This window comes from Paramisgurnus dabryanus, chromosome 9, assembly GCF_030506205.2.
Source record: "Paramisgurnus dabryanus chromosome 9, PD_genome_1.1, whole genome shotgun sequence".
NCBI classification, from domain to species: Eukaryota; Metazoa; Chordata; class Actinopteri; order Cypriniformes; family Cobitidae; genus Paramisgurnus; species Paramisgurnus dabryanus.
In genome coordinates, this window is record NC_133345.1 from 2,318,647 (window position 1) to 2,337,893 (window position 19,247).

The 19,247-nt window shown below is 36.4% G+C and overlaps 5 non-coding genes and 2 pseudogenes across 5 annotated transcripts; all 7 read right to left on the reverse strand.

The window, feature by feature from the left end:
* Window positions 1–1,292: 1,292 nt before the first annotated feature.
* On the reverse strand, window positions 1,293–1,457 carry LOC135764327 (U1 spliceosomal RNA). The gene has a single exon (XR_010539881.1). It is a non-coding gene; the product is annotated as a U1 spliceosomal RNA (small nuclear RNA).
* A 785-nt stretch (window positions 1,458–2,242) lies between these two features.
* On the reverse strand, window positions 2,243–2,433 carry LOC135764466 (U2 spliceosomal RNA). Its single transcript, XR_010540013.1, has one exon. It is a non-coding gene; the product is annotated as a U2 spliceosomal RNA (small nuclear RNA).
* Window positions 2,434–8,107: 5,674 nt separating this feature from the next.
* Window positions 8,108–8,272, reverse strand: LOC135764329 (U1 spliceosomal RNA). Its single transcript, XR_010539883.1, has one exon. It is a non-coding gene; the product is annotated as a U1 spliceosomal RNA (small nuclear RNA).
* A 785-nt stretch (window positions 8,273–9,057) lies between these two features.
* On the reverse strand, window positions 9,058–9,233 carry LOC135764540 (U2 spliceosomal RNA; annotated as a pseudogene).
* A 985-nt stretch (window positions 9,234–10,218) lies between these two features.
* Window positions 10,219–10,431, reverse strand: LOC135764561 (U2 spliceosomal RNA; annotated as a pseudogene).
* A 5,673-nt stretch (window positions 10,432–16,104) lies between these two features.
* Window positions 16,105–16,269, reverse strand: LOC135764330 (U1 spliceosomal RNA). Its single transcript, XR_010539884.1, has one exon. It is a non-coding gene; the product is annotated as a U1 spliceosomal RNA (small nuclear RNA).
* Window positions 16,270–17,054: 785 nt separating this feature from the next.
* On the reverse strand, window positions 17,055–17,245 carry LOC135764467 (U2 spliceosomal RNA). Its single transcript, XR_010540014.1, has one exon. It is a non-coding gene; the product is annotated as a U2 spliceosomal RNA (small nuclear RNA).
* Between the last annotated feature and the right edge of the window lie 2,002 nt (window positions 17,246–19,247).

Genomic DNA, 19,247 nt, shown 5'->3' on the forward strand with positions numbered 1-19,247 from the left:
TTTCAAAATGCTTTTAAAAGTAAATAGTGATTATTTTACTTGTTTACCTGTTTGTGATTACCATGGAATCCTGTCACCATCATTTTTAAGCTTGTAAAGCAAATAATGAAATATTGACTTAGTAGGAAAAAATATTTTGGAAGTATCGTGATAAATGATGAAGAAAATATTTTGCAAAGTGATGGTTAGCACACGGTTGATGGTACCTATTAAATTCCATCATATTTTTTTATTCCTACTATGGAAGTCAATGGTGACTATCTGCTGTGGGTTTACCATCATTCCTCAAAATACCTTCTTTTGTGTTACTCAGAAAAAAACTAATCCTCGTGTTGTTGTAAGCCTGTATGCATGAGTAAATGATGACAGAATTATCATCATAAATTGAAATATCCCTTTAAACTGTATTTCCCCCCTTAAACCTAAACTTATTTTCCTACAGCAAGTCATTTAGGTAATCAAGAAAATACTTTACCCGTTGTCTTTGTGAGTTAAACAAATACAGCTACGCTTCCAGGTCTGTCGACGTTGCTGTGGTTTTTCGACAGCTGTAGTATGAAGGGTAGCGAATGAATGAATACATTGCAAAAAATCATTTCTTACTTGTTATTTCGAACTGTTTTAACTATACAAATATCTAGAAAGTCTTAAAATAAGATGCATTTTTTGATGAGCAAAATGCCCTAAGAAAATAAACATAGCCTTTAGGGAGAAAAAACTCAGAATTTGGGCTTAAAACAAGCAAATAAATCTGCCAAAGGGGTAAGAAACAAATCTAGATATAAACACTTAATTCAAGAAAAATTGTCGTAGCCCATTGGCAGATTTGTTGGCTTGTTTAATGTACATGCATGTACAATATTTCAATTTGTCTTGTATTTATTAGCATTTTGTATTGCCCAACGCTGTCTAGGTTGTTTAACTGTTGTCATTTTCTTATAAAAGCCTTTATAATTTATTAGTTTGGATGATTGCCATTCCCGAGAACCTCTTATATTGGAAGTAAAAGAATCATCTAAGCATTATTTTGTGCTCTTAGACATGTAGCCGTTTGATTGTGGTTCTATTTAATGGCTAGTCTATTCGTTTGGAATGGTCAAACGGCTATTAGATTTTCACTGACAGCCCAAATTAAGCCTAGTTTTAGCCTAGACACTTATTCGCTGTCTATTAAAAGTTATGTAGTCGTTGAATAGCCGCTTTTTTGATGACTAATGTATTCTTGGGCCGTGGTTAGACGTCTCTTGGATTTTACGTAAAACGACAAGCGAATCTATTTTTAACACAAAGGTCAGGGGAGAGCGCGAACGCAGTCCCCCACTATCAGAAATTTTGCAGTCGAGATTCCCACATTTGGGGAATTCGCAAAGGGTCAGCCCAACCGGAGTGCAATGGCTGAGCCTCGCCCTGGGTGAACCACCTTCATGATCATGGTGTCTCCCCTGCCAGGTAAGTATGAGCGACACCCTTTGAGGCCAGACGGCCGCATCTTCCTGTGACCGATCACATCGACGGCGCCCCCGGAGGCCGTCCGACTAACATTTCATTTACTGTGTGTGACCAGGTGGAAAGCGCACGAAGCCACGTCTGAGACCAAACATTCTTCGAGATCTACCCTGTTTTTATTCCGTTTCCAGCCCGGTTGAACCGTGTAGAGTGAAATATGTGAAACAATTTAAATCAAATGGATTTAAATTGCGCATTCAAATATATGGTTTCGTTATTACAAAGTAACTTTACGTGGAATAGAAACAAAAAAAAATGTACAGAGCAATCAAGAAACAACGAAAGCATAGCAATTTTAGAACGTGGATAAATAAAAACACAGGGCTCAATGACTTACCCGTTGTCGTTGTGAGTTAAACAAGTACAGCTATGCTTCCAGGTCTGTCGACGTTGCTGTGGTTTTTCGACAGCTGTAGTATGAAGGGTAGTGAAAAAAGTTTTCAGGTGTTTTTAACATTCCAATCGGTCTCGTTCGCTTTTGTTGCGCCTTCAGCTGTGTCGAGGATGTTTAATTCGTCCTCGTATCACCTCCGCAAACTTGTAAAGAAATTAATTAAATACATTACAAAAACATTTCTTTATCAGCGTGTTCATTTCCACGCAAGCTTTTCGTTAAACCAATAAAGCCAACGAAATCACAGCAATTTTAAAACACACGGATTAGAAAAAACACCGTCATTCACGCACAAAAGAAGCAAATTCTTTTTTTTATACTTGACTTATTTATCCCCGAGATGGGGAGCGCACCATTCATGGAAACACTGCAATACCATGTTGATGCATGGAGTGGAAGGAGCAAGCTCCGCTTCCATTTCCGAAGGTCAAAAATCCATTTAACATATAGTCCCCGGATAGGAGACGTATCAGACATTAAACTGATAAGAACAGATACTACACTTGATCTTAGCCAAAAGGCCGAGAAGCGATACCGGAATAGACGCAGCCAAAGGGGGAGCCGGCGAAGGCGCTGGCTTTTGGGGTGGAGGCTAGCGGGCATTTAACTCTATACGTTCTCATTGTATAACCCAGAGGTAGAACGTTGAGCTAGCAAATCAGAAGTTCATGTTTTAATGCAGGATCTGATCCACGCTCATGAGAGAGAGAGAGAGAGAGAGAGAGATAGAGAGAATTTAGAATTTTCAAAAAACCTTTATTACAAATTAAAACATTTTCATAACCTCAAATCAGAAAAAACAAAGAAAAAAATATATATAGTAACGGAAATAACAAAAAAATAAGCCAACATAGGAGCAAAGAACAAATCATCTTCAATAACCAGACACAGAGCTCCTCCATAATACCAAATCAATTCAAAAGAAAGAAGATCATTCATTGCTTTAAAGTATCTAAAACCAATAAGGATTCTAGATTTAACTTATTTTAAAAACTGCTAATGTATCATGGCTTCCGGGTCTGTCAACGTTGCTGTGGTTTTTCGACAGCTGTAATATGAAGGGTAGAGTGAAAAAAAATATTTAAGTGTTTTGAACATCCCAATTTGTTCGTTTACTTAGTATTTTCTTAATGTTTTCGAGTTAAAAAATAATTCTTAAATCGAGATACATTTACTTAATAAGCAAAGTGGCTTAGAATTTAAGTCTTGTTTACTGAAACAAATTCTAAAATGTAATAGGTTAAGGCTTAAAACAAGTAAAAATATCTGCCAGTGGGGTAAGAAAAATAAACCTAAATTGAGTTTATTATTGAATTAAGTTGAAACTAGAATTAAGTTTATTTTTCTTACCCCGCTGGCAGATATTTTTTATTTGTTTTAAATATAAACCTGTTGATTTTTATAATTTATTTCAATTATTTTACAAAGTATGCGATCTGATTTTTTTAATCGCGGTGTTTCTTTTATTCCTCGTTTCTTTTCCGTGCATTTGCTTTATTTATTTATTTTTGCTTGTTGCATTTAAATGCACATTTGATTTGTTGCCACATTATTATGTGTTAATGTATTTTTTAACATGTTTATCAACAAAAAGTGCGTTATTATAATTAATTATATAGCTGTGAAATATATACAAGAATTCCCAGCAAAAACAAAACGTTTTTATAACAATTTTCTATTACAATACATAATATCTTAAGCCACTTTGCTTACCAAGTAAATGTATCTCCATTTAAGCATTGTCAGATATTCACTAGAAAACAAGACAAAAACAGTAAGTAAGATATTAATTTACTTTTTTCTTTCAAACATAAATTTACAGACGGCTGGAAATTTTTAATAAAATAACTAGCCATACCTATTCGGGTCTGCTCCCGTTTGCTGTGATGACGGGGGACTTAGTCCAAAGCACATTTTGAGGAATACTTACACATTTTACTTCTTATTTCTTTGAAATTAATTATGCATACACTATGGATTAAAAATGTCCCGACTGCGAACCTGATAAAACCCAGGTAAAAAGCAAATACAAATAAACCATTTTGATTTAGCAAAAGTTTACAAATAAATGCACTCCTTGCACACAACAAGCACGTCTAGTTACCATTCATATTTTGCGTGATTTAAGTTTCGTCGCATACATTTTGGAAGGCACACGATAAAAACAAAATAAGGCTTTTAATGTATGCCGACCTCATTCTCCGTTGAGGGCTTATCAATCATAATAAACGCGGTTAACTCTTCTCATTGAATGGTCTAAATCCAATGCTGGTAAAGAAATCAAATGTGCATTTAAACGCAACAAGCAAGCCGTAAAGCAATGGATGCAGGCAAACAAACGAGGAATAGCACATACACCACGATTAGATCATCGGGTCGCATACTTTGGAATTAATAAGAAATAATTATTCAGTCTAAAGAAATAAGAAGTAAAATGTCTAAGTATTTCTCCAAATGTGCACACTCATTACAATAAACGGGAGCAGACACGAATAGTTATGTATGTCTCGTTATTTTATTTAAAATTGATAAGCTGTCTAACATATGATATATTTTGATAATACGAAATGCTAAAAAAATAATATAACACCAATCGACAATATCTGTTATTGTTATTTTTACAAGTAAATTCATGTGTAGGAGAAAACAAAGCAGCTGTCAGTCCATACTATATTGAGTGGCCATCGTAGTGGTGCAACCTGAACGATGTTTTCCCTACTTCCGGTCAAAGCCGCCATTTTGTGAAATAGGCATATAGGTGACGCTGGAGCACGCGGCCATTGTCTCTGTTCAACAAAACAAGTATATATATACACATACGCATATTTTTCCTCAATCAATCACCGAATACAAGGTGCAATTCGATGCCAACTGACCCTTCTCTCTGGTTTCATGTTTGTAAGGAAAATTAAGGGGGAAATTACGATAGCATTTCAGCCAAACATTCATTCGTGCCACGCTGCTTTTCTTTGAACGAAAAAAAACCCTCTGCTCCCCCTACACAATTTCTTCTCCTGTTATTTTATGCTTAAAACAAGCAAATAAATCTGACTACAGGGTAAGAAAAAATTCGTGAACTTTTCCCATAAACACTTAATTCAAGAAAAATTGTCCCACCCCACTGGCCATTTTTTATCCACAATACACATTCGATGTCTGCAGGCACCATTGTCTTTGTTCAACGCAAACAATTCTGTTGCGTTTTTCTTTGAACGAAGTGCTCCGCCTAGATAATTTGACCCATATTCACATGGGTTTGTTTCTCGTTTTTTTTTCTTTGAGAACAATCTATATAGCGCCTTCCACAATCGTTTTGGTGTTAGCTTTACGTAAAATAGAAACACAGAAAAGTACTGAGCGATGGAGAGACCACGAACGCGGAACGTATTATGGACCACGGACTGGCAAACAAACTGGCAACCACGCACTAAAGAAGCAAACTCTGATTTTAAACTCACCTTATTTGTCCCCGGAAAGCGCCAGAGTCGATGCACGGAGTGGACGGAACAAGCCTCGCTTCCATAGCCGAAGGTCAAAAATCCATTTAAACGTGTAGTCCCCGGTGTCCACTCGATCTTACCCAAAAAGCCGAGAAGCGATACCGCAATGGCATCCGGAGAAGGCGCTGGCTGTCGGGATGGAGGTTAGCGGGTCAGAGGTCCGGCACTGAAGGTCTGCGTTCATTATTCACCGTGTGCATTTCACTCTATATCCACTTTCTAATGTATAGCACTTGATAAGGATTAACAGTTTAAAAACAGAAATGCAAGACATCAGAAAATACATTTATTTTTTACTTTCATAACATGAGAGGTGTCATACAATAACAAATATGAGCTTTAAAATCACATTCCTAAGTTAAAAATATACATAAAAATAGATATATGGATCATTACACAAATCACTACTCAAAGGACCTATGTTAAATAACTGCTTCAATATTAATTAACAATAACATTTGGCCAAGGCAGTCCTTGTAAATAGACATATAAATAGACAAATAAAATCATGACATATATGCCGTAGAGCCTGAGATAGAGAAAAATAATAAGGAATTCTGCTTTTACTACCATCTCAGAAATATTGCCAGAATTAGAGGTTTTGTCTCAAGACAGGACTTAGAGAAACTTGTTCATGCTTTCATCACCAGCAGGGCCGATTATTGCAATGGTCAATGGATTTAAAAAGTACTGTTTCTTGTTTAAAAACCACTTCATGGCTACAATACATGACAGATATGCTAATCGAATATGAAACCGATTACTCGGATCAATAGGATCAGGTCATTTAGAAAAAACAAGGGTTCACTCAAAACAAGGTGCCTCAGCATTCAGTTATTATCAGCTTTCAGAAGAGATCAGATGTGCTTCAACAGTAGACACTTTTAAATCTAGATTAAAAACACATCAGTTTAACTTTGCATTTACTGAATGATTTAAAACAGTACGAATAAAACAGTACAAAAGAATAAAACAGTATGAACCTTACCTGTTATAAAGGGAATGAAGCTTACGGTATGGTGCTTACCTGCAGAAATAAATAAAGTACAATAAGAACACACAGAACTTCAATTTTCAAAATTATTTTAACATTAAATGATGATTATTTTACTGGTTTACCTGTTTGTGATTACCACAGGATCCCGTCACCTGGCTGCGGTCTTCATTTGGTGAACGGTTCTTCACTCATAATTGACCTATACAAGAAATAGAGAAGAATAATAAGCAATTCTGCTTTTACATGTAGATGTGTGCCCCAAGAACACAGACACACCGGCTCCAAAAAGTTTAAACAGTACACATTTCTGTTATTTTAATGTGGCAAATGTGTCAGCTTTAAAAGAAGCATACATTACCTTTTAAAGAGGAAATACCTTTTGCATGAAATACCTTTACTCCCAGCATAACCAAGCAATTTTCAAAATGCTTTTAAAAGTAAATAGTGATTATTTTACTTGTTTACCTGTTTGTGATTACCATGGAATCCTGTCACCATCATTTTTAAGCTTGTAAAGCAAATAATGAAATATTGACTTAGTAGGAAAAAATATTTTGGAAGTATCGTGATAAATGATGAAGAAAATATTTTGCAAAGTGATGGTTAGCACACGGTTGATGGTACCTATTAAATTCCATCATATTTTTTTATTCCTACTATGGAAGTCAATGGTGACTATCTGCTGTGGGTTTACCATCATTCCTCAAAATACCTTCTTTTGTGTTACTCAGAAAAAAACTAATCCTCGTGTTGTTGTAAGCCTGTATGCATGAGTAAATGATGACAGAATTATCATCATAAATTGAAATATCCCTTTAAACTGTATTTCCCCCCTTAAACCTAAACTTATTTTCCTACAGCAAGTCATTTAGGTAATCAAGAAAATACTTTACCCGTTGTCTTTGTGAGTTAAACAAATACAGCTACGCTTCCAGGTCTGTCGACGTTGCTGTGGTTTTTCGACAGCTGTAGTATGAAGGGTAGCGAATGAATGAATACATTGCAAAAAATCATTTCTTACTTGTTATTTCGAACTGTTTTAACTATACAAATATCTAGAAAGTCTTAAAATAAGATGCATTTTTTGATGAGCAAAATGCCCTAAGAAAATAAACCTAGCCTTTAGGGAGAAAAAACTCAGAATTTGGGCTTAAAACAAGCAAATAAATCTGCCAAAGGGGTAAGAAACAAATCTAGATATAAACACTTAATTCAAGAAAAATTGTCGTAGCCCATTGGCAGATTTGTTGGCTTGTTTAATGTACATGCATGTACAATATTTCAATTTGTCTTGTATTTATTAGCATTTTGTATTGCCCAACGCTGTCTAGGTTGTTTAACTGTTGTCATTTTCTTATAAAAGCCTTTATAATTTATTAGTTTGGATGATTGCCATTCCCGAGAACCTCTTATATTGGAAGTAAAAGAATCATCTAAGCATTATTTTGTGCTCTTAGACATGTAGCCGTTTGATTGTGGTTCTATTTAATGGCTAGTCTATTCGTTTGGAATGGTCAAACGGCTATTAGATTTTCACTGACAGCCCAAATTAAGCCTTGTTTTAGCCTAGACACTTATTCGCTGTCTATTAAAAGTTATGTAGTCGTTGAATAGCCGCTTTTTTGATGACTAATGTATTCTTGGGCCGTGGTTAGACGTCTCTTGGATTTTACGTAAAACGACAAGCGAATCTATTTTTAACACAAAGGTCAGGGGAGAGCGCGAACGCAGTCCCCCACTATCAGAAATTTTGCAGTCGAGATTCCCACATTTGGGGAATTCGCAAAGGGTCAGCCCAACCGGAGTGCAATGGCTGAGCCTCGCCCTGGGTGAACCACCTTCATGATCATGGTGTCTCCCCTGCCAGGTAAGTATGAGCGACACCCTTTGAGGCCAGACGGCCGCATCTTCCTGTGACCGATCACATCGACGGCGCCCCCGGAGGCCGTCCGACTAACATTTCATTTACTGTGTGTGACCAGGTGGAAAGCGCACGAAGCCACGTCTGAGACCAAACATTCTTCGAGATCTACCCTGTTTTTATTCCGTTTCCAGCCCGGTTGAACCGTGTAGAGTGAAATATGTGAAACAATTTAAATCAAATGGATTTAAATTGCGCATTCAAATATATGGTTTCGTTATTACAAAGTAACTTTACGTGGAATAGAAACAAAAAAAAATGTACAGAGCAATCAAGAAACAACGAAAGCATAGCAATTTTAGAACGTGGATAAATAAAAACACAGGGCTCAATGACTTACCCGTTGTCGTTGTGAGTTAAACAAGTACAGCTATGCTTCCAGGTCTGTCGACGTTGCTGTGGTTTTTCGACAGCTGTAGTATGAAGGGTAGTGAAAAAAGTTTTCAGGTGTTTTTAACATTCCAATCGGTCTCGTTCGCTTTTGTTGCGCCTTCAGCTGTGTCGAGGATGTTTAATTCGTCCTCGTATCACCTCCGCAAACTTGTAAAGAAATTAATTAAATACATTACAAAAACATTTCTTTATCAGCGTGTTCATTTCCACGCAAGCTTTTCGTTAAACCAATAAAGCCAACGAAATCACAGCAATTTTAAAACACACGGATTAGAAAAAACACCGTCATTCACGCACAAAAGAAGCAAATTCTTTTTTTTATACTTGACTTATTTATCCCCGAGATGGGGAGCGCACCATTCATGGAAACACTGCAATACCATGTTGATGCATGGAGTGGAAGGAGCAAGCTCCGCTTCCATTTCCGAAGGTCAAAAATCCATTTAACATATAGTCCCCGGATAGGAGACGTATCAGACATTAAACTGATAAGAACAGATTTTTCTTTCGAAAATTTTTTATTGTCATCACATCTTTTTTCAAAAACAAACATGGCTTTGAAGAAACACTCACAGTCACAGTTATTTATATCAATAAAATATCTTTAAAACGTCAGACAATAAATAACATTTAAGACTTTTTTAAAGAGATGGGACTATTAAAATCTTTTCTGGGTGTTAAAAGGGTAAAAAGCCAATGAGTTTAAGAATAAAACAATGCATGAAATAAAGTTTTTAACAATTGTAAAACAACAACCTAAAATTTTTTTTTTTTTTTTTTTTTTTTTTTTAAAGTCCTTTATTGTCCAGGGCCGGGGTGAGCCCTTACCAACGTGGCCATCACCCCACTCTACAGAACAAACTTTTTCTATTTTTTTCTTGGTGCCCAGCGGAGATCCCCACCCTCCGGCCCGCTGTTCCCGTAGCCGGTGGTGGTCTGGGTGCATCTACGGGCAGCCAGGCACGGTGGCAAGCTGGGACCTCCCTGTGTGGCCCCGGCCCCTTCGTCCGAATGATTATGTCCGGTGCCCCTGCAACACCGTTCTGACCATCCGCTCGCGTGCGTGGAGGGGCACCGTAACACGTTTCCCCACCAGCAGGTTCCTGGTGGTCCAGATGGTGTCCTTAATGGCATTTAGGGTGAGCCAGAGCGAGGTGAACTCTTGTGCTGACAACACCCTCAGGCCCCGACCCACCCCCAGGACTGCGAGCTTGTAGTCCATCTGGACCCCACCTGCTGGCAGGCACGGGAAAAACAGGGGACCGGTTCTGGCCCACAGGTCCCTCGCATTACCGCACTCCCAGAGCAGATGTCGAACAGTCTCCGGTAGATTACACCCAGTCTGTGGACAGACTGGGTTCTTGGCCATACCCCGGGAGTGCATTACCGCCCTGACTGGGAGGATCTCATGGGCCACCAACCACGCCAAATCTTTGTGTCTGTTCTGAAGAGCGGGGTGGGCAGTGTTCCTCCATACTTGTTTGGCCTCCTCTAAAGTGAGGCCTGGAACTGGGCTCACTGACTCCCGGTCCTGTACAAGAGAGACAAGAGATTTGTGATTTGTTAAAATATTTACATCTTGAGTCTCTAAAATGTATTTCTTTAAAAATGTCTTGATAAAACTGTACTGTTGGGGCAAATTAAAAGATACTGGAGTTTTTAAATCAACTGATAAGAACAGATACTACACTTGATCTTAGCCAAAAGGCCGAGAAGCGATACCGGAATAGACGCAGCCAAAGGGGGAGCCGGCGAAGGCGCTGGCTTTTGGGGTGGAGGCTAGCGGGCATTTAACTCTATACGTTCTCATTGTATAACCCAGAGGTAGAACGTTGAGCTAGCAAATCAGAAGTTCATGTTTTAATGCAGGATCTGATCCACGCTCATGAGAGAGAGAGAGAGAGAGAGAGAGATAGAGAGAATTTAGAATTTTCGAAAAACCTTTATTACAAATTAAAACATTTTCATAACCTCAAATCAGAAAAAACAAAGAAAAAAATATATATAGTAACGGAAATAACAAAAAAATAAGCCAACATAGGAGCAAAGAACAAATCATCTTCAATAACCAGACACAGAGCTCCTCCATAATACCAAATCAATTCAAAAGAAAGAAGATCATTCATTGCTTTAAAGTATCTAAAACCAATAAGGATTCTAGATTTAACTTATTTTAAAAACTGCTAATGTATCATGGCTTCCGGGTCTGTCAACGTTGCTGTGGTTTTTCGACAGCTGTAATATGAAGGGTAGAGTGAAAAAAAATATTTAAGTGTTTTGAACATCCCAATTTGTTCGTTTACTTAGTATTTTCTTAATGTTTTCGAGTTAAAAAATAATTCTTAAATCGAGATACATTTACTTAATAAGCAAAGTGGCTTAGAATTTAAGTCTTGTTTACTGAAACAAATTCTAAAATGTAATAGGTTAAGGCTTAAAACAAGTAAAAATATCTGCCAGTGGGGTAAGAAAAATAAACCTAAATTGAGTTTATTATTGAATTAAGTTGAAACTAGAATTAAGTTTATTTTTCTTACCCCGCTGGCAGATATTTTTTATTTGTTTTAAATATAAACCTGTTGATTTTTATAATTTATTTCAATTATTTTACAAAGTATGCGATCTGATTTTTTTAATCGCGGTGTTTCTTTTATTCCTCGTTTCTTTTCCGTGCATTTGCTTTATTTATTTATTTTTGCTTGTTGCATTTAAATGCACATTTGATTTGTTGCCACATTATTATGTGTTAATGTATTTTTTAACATGTTTATCAACAAAAAGTGCGTTATTATAATTAATTATATAGCTGTGAAATATATACAAGAATTCCCAGCAAAAACAAAACGTTTTTATAACAATTTTCTATTACAATACATAATATCTTAAGCCACTTTGCTTACCAAGTAAATGTATCTCCATTTAAGCATTGTCAGATATTCACTAGAAAACAAGACAAAAACAGTAAGTAAGATATTAATTTACTTTTTTCTTTCAAACATAAATTTACAGACGGCTGGAAATTTTTAATAAAATAACTAGCCATACCTATTCGGGTCTGCTCCCGTTTGCTGTGATGACGGGGGACTTAGTCCAAAGCACATTTTGAGGAATACTTACACATTTTACTTCTTATTTCTTTGAAATTAATTATGCATACACTATGGATTAAAAATGTCCCGACTGCGAACCTGATAAAACCCAGGTAAAAAGCAAATACAAATAAACCATTTTGATTTAGCAAAAGTTTACAAATAAATGCACTCCTTGCACACAACAAGCACGTCTAGTTACCATTCATATTTTGCGTGATTTAAGTTTCGTCGCATACATTTTGGAAGGCACACGATAAAAACAAAATAAGGCTTTTAATGTATGCCGACCTCATTCTCCGTTGAGGGCTTATCAATCATAATAAACGCTGTTAACTCTTCTCATTGAATGGTCTAAATCCAATGCTGGTAAAGAAATCAAATGTGCATTTAAACGCAACAAGCAAGCCGTAAAGCAATGGATGCAGGCAAACAAACGAGGAATAGCACATACACCACGATTAGATCATCGGGTCGCATACTTTGGAATTAATAAGAAATAATTATTCAGTCTAAAGAAATAAGAAGTAAAATGTCTAAGTATTTCTCCAAATGTGCACACTCATTACAATAAACGGGAGCAGACACGAATAGTTATGTATGTCTCGTTATTTTATTTAAAATTGATAAGCTGTCTAACATATGATATATTTTGATAATACGAAATGCTAAAAAAATAATATAACACCAATCGACAATATCTGTTATTGTTATTTTTACAAGTAAATTCATGTGTAGGAGAAAACAAAGCAGCTGTCAGTCCATACTATATTGAGTGGCCATCATAGTGGTGCAACCTGAACGATGTTTTCCCTACTTCCGGTCAAAGCCGCCATTTTGTGAAATAGGCATATAGGTGACGCTGGAGCACGCGGCCATTGTCTCTGTTCAACAAAACAAGTATATATATACACATACGCATATTTTTCCTCAATCAATCACCGAATACAAGGTGCAATTCGATGCCAACTGACCCTTCTCTCTGGTTTCATGTTTGTAAGGAAAATTAAGGGGGAAATTACGATAGCATTTCAGCCAAACATTCATTCGTGCCACGCTGCTTTTCTTTGAACGAAAAAAAACCCTCTGCTCCCCCTACACAATTTCTTCTCCTGTTATTTTATGCTTAAAACAAGCAAATAAATCTGACTACAGGGTAAGAAAAAATTCGTGAACTTTTCCCATAAACACTTAATTCAAGAAAAATTGTCCCACCCCACTGGCCATTTTTTATCCACAATACACATTCGATGTCTGCAGGCACCATTGTCTTTGTTCAACGCAAACAATTCTGTTGCGTTTTTCTTTGAACGAAGTGCTCCGCCTAGATAATTTGACCCATATTCACATGGGTTTGTTTCTCGTTTTTTTTTCTTTGAGAACAATCTATATAGCGCCTTCCACAATCGTTTTGGTGTTAGCTTTACGTAAAATAGAAACACAGAAAAGTACTGAGCGATGGAGAGACCACGAACGCGGAACGTATTATGGACCACGGACTGGCAAACAAACTGGCAACCACGCACTAAAGAAGCAAACTCTGATTTTAAACTCACCTTATTTGTCCCCGGAAAGCGCCAGAGTCGATGCACGGAGTGGACGGAACAAGCCTCGCTTCCATAGCCGAAGGTCAAAAATCCATTTAAACGTGTAGTCCCCGGTGTCCACTCGATCTTACCCAAAAAGCCGAGAAGCGATACCGCAATGGCATCCGGAGAAGGCGCTGGCTGTCGGGATGGAGGTTAGCGGGTCAGAGGTCCGGCACTGAAGGTCTGCGTTCATTATTCACCGTGTGCATTTCACTCTATATCCACTTTCTAATGTATAGCACTTGATAAGGATTAACAGTTTAAAAACAGAAATGCAAGACATCAGAAAATACATTTATTTTTTACTTTCATAACATGAGAGGTGTCATACAATAACAAATATGAGCTTTAAAATCACATTCCTAAGTTAAAAATATACATAAAAATAGATATATGGATCATTACACAAATCACTACTCAAAGGACCTATGTTAAATAACTGCTTCAATATTAATTAACAATAACATTTGGCCAAGGCAGTCCTTGTAAATAGACATATAAATAGACAAATAAAATCATGACATATATGCCGTAGAGCCTGAGATAGAGAAAAATAATAAGGAATTCTGCTTTTACTACCATCTCAGAAATATTGCCAGAATTAGAGGTTTTGTCTCAAGACAGGACTTAGAGAAACTTGTTCATGCTTTCATCACCAGCAGGGCCGATTATTGCAATGGTCAATGGATTTAAAAAGTACTGTTTCTTGTTTAAAAACCACTTCATGGCTACAATACATGACAGATATGCTAATCGAATATGAAACCGATTACTCGGATCAATAGGATCAGGTCATTTAGAAAAAACAAGGGTTCACTCAAAACAAGGTGCCTCAGCATTCAGTTATTATCAGCTTTCAGAAGAGATCAGATGTGCTTCAACAGTAGACACTTTTAAATCTAGATTAAAAACACATCAGTTTAACTTTGCATTTACTGAATGATTTAAAACAGTACGAATAAAACAGTACAAAAGAATAAAACAGTATGAACCTTACCTGTTATAAAGGGAATGAAGCTTACGGTATGGTGCTTACCTGCAGAAATAAATAAAGTACAATAAGAACACACAGAACTTCAATTTTCAAAATTATTTTAACATTAAATGATGATTATTTTACTGGTTTACCTGTTTGTGATTACCACAGGATCCCGTCACCTGGCTGCGGTCTTCATTTGGTGAACGGTTCTTCACTCATAATTGACCTATACAAGAAATAGAGAAGAAAAATAAGCAATTCTGCTTTTACATGTAGATGTGTGCCCCAAGAACACAGACACACCGGCTCCAAAAAGTTTAAACAGTACACATTTCTGTTATTTTAATGTGGCAAATGTGTCAGCTTTAAAAGAAGCATACATTACCTTTTAAAGAGGAAATACCTTTTGCATGAAATACCTTTACTCCCAGCATAAGCAAGCAATTTTCAAAATGCTTTTAAAAGTAAATAGTGATTATTTTACTTGTTTACCTGTTTGTGATTACCATGGAATCCTGTCACCATCATTTTTAAGCTTGTAAAGCAAATAATGAAATATTGACTTAGTAGGAAAAAATATTTTGGAAGTATCGTGATAAATGATGAAGAAAATATTTTGCAAAGTGATGGTTAGCACACGGTTGATGGTACCTATTAAATTCCATCATATTTTTTTATTCCTACTATGGAAGTCAATGGTGACTATCTGCTGTGGGTTTACCATCATTCCTCAAAATACCTTCTTTTGTGTTACTCAGAAAAAACTAATCCTCGTGTTGTTGTAAGCCTGTATGCATGAGTAAATGATGACAGAATTATCATCATAAATTGAAATATCCCTTTAAACTGTATTTCCCCCCTTAAACCTAAACTTATTTTCCTACAGCAAGTCATTTAGGTAATCAAGAAAATACTTTACCCGTTGTCTTTGTGAGTTAAACAAATACAGCTACGCTTCCAGGTCTGTCGACGTTGCTGTGGTTTTTCGACAGCTGTAGTATGAAGGGTAGCGAATGAATGAATACATTGCAAAAAATCATTTCTTACTTGTTATTTCGAACTGTTTTAACTATACAAATATCTAGAAAGTCTTAAAATAAGATGCATTTTTTGATGAGCAAAATGCCCTAAGAAAATAAACCTAGCCTTTAGGGAGAAAAAACTCAGAATTTGGGCTTAAAACAAGCAAATAAATCTGCCAAAGGGGTAAGAAACAAATCTAGATATAAACACTTAATTCAAGAAAAATTGTCGTAGCCCATTGGCAGGTTTGTTGGCTTGTTTAATGTACATGCATGTACAATATTTCAATTTGTCTTGTATTTATTAGCATTTTGTATTGCCCAACGCTGTCTAGGTTGTTTAACTGTTGTCATTTTCTTATAAAAGCCTTTATAATTTATTAGTTTGGATGATTGCCATTCCCGAGAACCTCTTATATTGGAAGTAAAAGAATCATCTAAGCATTATTTTGTGCTCTTAGACATGTAGCCGTTTGATTGTGGTTCTATTTAATGGCTAGTCTATTCGTTTGGAATGGTCAAACGGCTATTAGATTTTCACTGACAGCCCAAATTAAGCCTTGTTTTAGCCTAGACACTTATTCGCTGTCTATTAAAAGTTATGTAGTCGTTGAATAGCCGCTTTTTTGATGACTAATGTATTCTTGGGCCGTGGTTAGACGTCTCTTGGATTTTACGTAAAACGACAAGCGAATCTATTTTTAACACAAAGGTCAGGGGAGAGCGCGAACGCAGTCCCCCACTATCAGAAATTTTGCAGTCGAGATTCCCACATTTGGGGAATTCGCAAAGGGTCAGCCCAACCGGAGTGCAATGGCTGAGCCTCGCCCTGGGTGAACCACCTTCATGATCATGGTGTCTCCCCTGCCAGGTAAGTATGAGCGACACCCTTTGAGGCCAGACGGCCGCATCTTCCTGTGACCGATCACATCGACGGCGCCCCCGGAGGCCGTCCGACTAACATTTCATTTACTGTGTGTGACCAGGTGGAAAGCGCACGAAGCCACGTCTGAGACCAAACATTCTTCGAGATCTACCCTGTTTTTATTCCGTTTCCAGCCCGGTTGAACCGTGTAGAGTGAAATATGTGAAACAATTTAAATCAAATGGATTTAAATTGCGCATTCAAATATATGGTTTCGTTATTACAAAGTAACTTTACGTGGAATAGAAACAAAAAAAAATGTACAGAGCAATCAAGAAACAACGAAAGCATAGCAATTTTAGAACGTGGATAAATAAAAACACAGGGCTCAATGACTTACCCGTTGTCGTTGTGAGTTAAACAAGTACAGCTATGCTTCCAGGTCTGTCGACGTTGCTGTGGTTTTTCGACAGCTGTAGTATGAAGGGTAGTGAAAAAAGTTTTCAGGTGTTTTTAACATTCCAATCGGTCTCGTTCGCTTTTGTTGCGCCTTCAGCTGTGTCGAGGATGTTTAATTCGTCCTCGTATCACCTCCGCAAACTTGTAAAGAAATTAATTAAATACATTACAAAAACATTTCTTTATCAGCGTGTTCATTTCCACGCAAGCTTTTCGTTAAACCAATAAAGCCAACGAAATCACAGCAATTTTAAAACACACGGATTAGAAAAAACACCGTCATTCACGCACAAAAGAAGCAAATTCTTTTTTTTATACTTGACTTATTTATCCCCGAGATGGGGAGCGCACCATTCATGGAAACACTGCAATACCATGTTGATGCATGGAGTGGAAGGAGCAAGCTCCGCTTCCATTTCCGAAGGTCAAAAATCCATTTAACATATAGTCCCCGGATAGGAGACGTATCAGACATTAAACTGATAAGAACAGATACTACACTTGATCTTAGCCAAAAGGCCGAGAAGCGATACCGGAATAGACGCAGCCAAAGGGGGAGCCGGCGAAGGCGCTGGCTTTTGGGGTGGAGGCTAGCGGGCATTTAACTCTATACGTTCTCATTGTATAACCCAGAGGTAGAACGTTGAGCTAGCAAATCAGAAGTTCATGTTTTAATGCAGGATCTGATCCACGCTCATGAGAGAGAGAGAGAGAGAGAGAGAGAGAGAGAATTTAGAATTTTCAAAAAACCTTTATTACAAATTAAAACATTTTCATAACCTCAAATCAGAAAAAACAAAGAAAAAAAAATATATAGTAACGGAAATAACAAAAAAATAAGCCAACATAGGAGCAAAGAACAAATCATCTTCAATAACCAGACACAGAGCTCCTCCATAATACCAAATCAATTCAAAAGAAAGAAGATCATTCATTGCTTTAAAGTATCTAAAACCAATAAGGATTCTAGATTTAACTTATTTTAAAAACTGCTAATGTATCATGGCTTCCGGGTCTGTCAACGTTGCTGTGGTTTTTCGACAGCTGTAATATGAAGGGTAGAGTGAAAAAAAATATTTAAGTGTTTTGAACATCCCAATTTGTTCGTTTACTTAGTATTTTCTTAATGTTTTCGAGTTAAAAAATAATTCTTAAATCGAGATACATTTACTTAATAAGCAAAGTGGCTTAGAATTTAAGTCTTGTTTACTGAAATAAATTCTAAAATGTAATAGGTTAAGGCTTAAAACAAGTAAAAATATCTGCCAGTGGGGTAAGAAAAATAAACCTAAATTGAGTTTATTATTGAATTAAGTTGAAACTAGAATTAAGTTTATTTTTCTTACCCCGCTGGCAGATATTTTTTATTTGTTTTAAATATAAACCTGTTGATTTTTATAATTTATTTCAATTATTTTACAAAGTATGCGATCTGATTTTTTTAATCGCGGTGTTTCTTTTATTCCTCGTTTCTTTTCCGTGCATTTGCTTTATTTATTTATTTTTGCTTGTTGCATTTAAATGCACATTTGATTTGTTGCCACATTATTATGTGTTAATGTATTTTTTAACATGTTTATCAACAAAAAGTGCGTTATTATAATTAATTATATAGCTGTGAAATATATACAAGAATTCCCAGCAAAAACAAAACGTTTTTATAACAATTTTCTATTACAATACATAATATCTTAAGCCACTTTGCTTACCAAGTAAATGTATCTCCATTTAAGCATTGTCAGATATTCACTAGAAAACAAGACAAAAACAGTAAGTAAGATATTAATTTACTTTTTTCTTTCAAACATAAATTTACAGACGGCTGGAAATTTTTAATAAAATAACTAGCCATACCTATTCGGGTCTGCTCCCGTTTGCTGTGATGACGGGGGACTTAGTCCAAAGCACATTTTGAGGAATACTTACACATTTTACTTCTTATTTCTTTGAAATTAATTATGCATACACTATGGATTAAAAATGTCCCGACTGCGAACCTGATAAAACCCAGGTAAAAAGCAAATACAAATAAACCATTTTGATTTAGCAAAAGTTTACAAATAAATGCACTCCTTGCACACAACAAGCACGTCTAGTTACCATTCATATTTTGCGTGATTTAAGTTTCGTCGCATACATTTTGGAAGGCACACGATAAAAACAAAATAAGGCTTTTAATGTATGCCGACCTCATTCTCCGTTGAGGGCTTATCAATCATAATAAACGCTGTTAACTCTTCTCATTGAATGGTCTAAATCCAATGCTGGTAAAGAAATCAAATGTGCATTTAAACGCAACAAGCAAGCCGTAAAGCAATGGATGCAGGCAAACAAACGAGGAATAGCACATACACCACGATTAGATCATCGGGTCGCATACTTTGGAATTAATAAGAAATAATTATTCAGTCTAAAGAAATAAGAAGTAAAATGTCTAAGTATTTCTCCAAATGTGCACACTCATTACAATAAACGGGAGCAGACACGAATAGTTATGTATGTCTCGTTATTTTATTTAAAATTGATAAGCTGT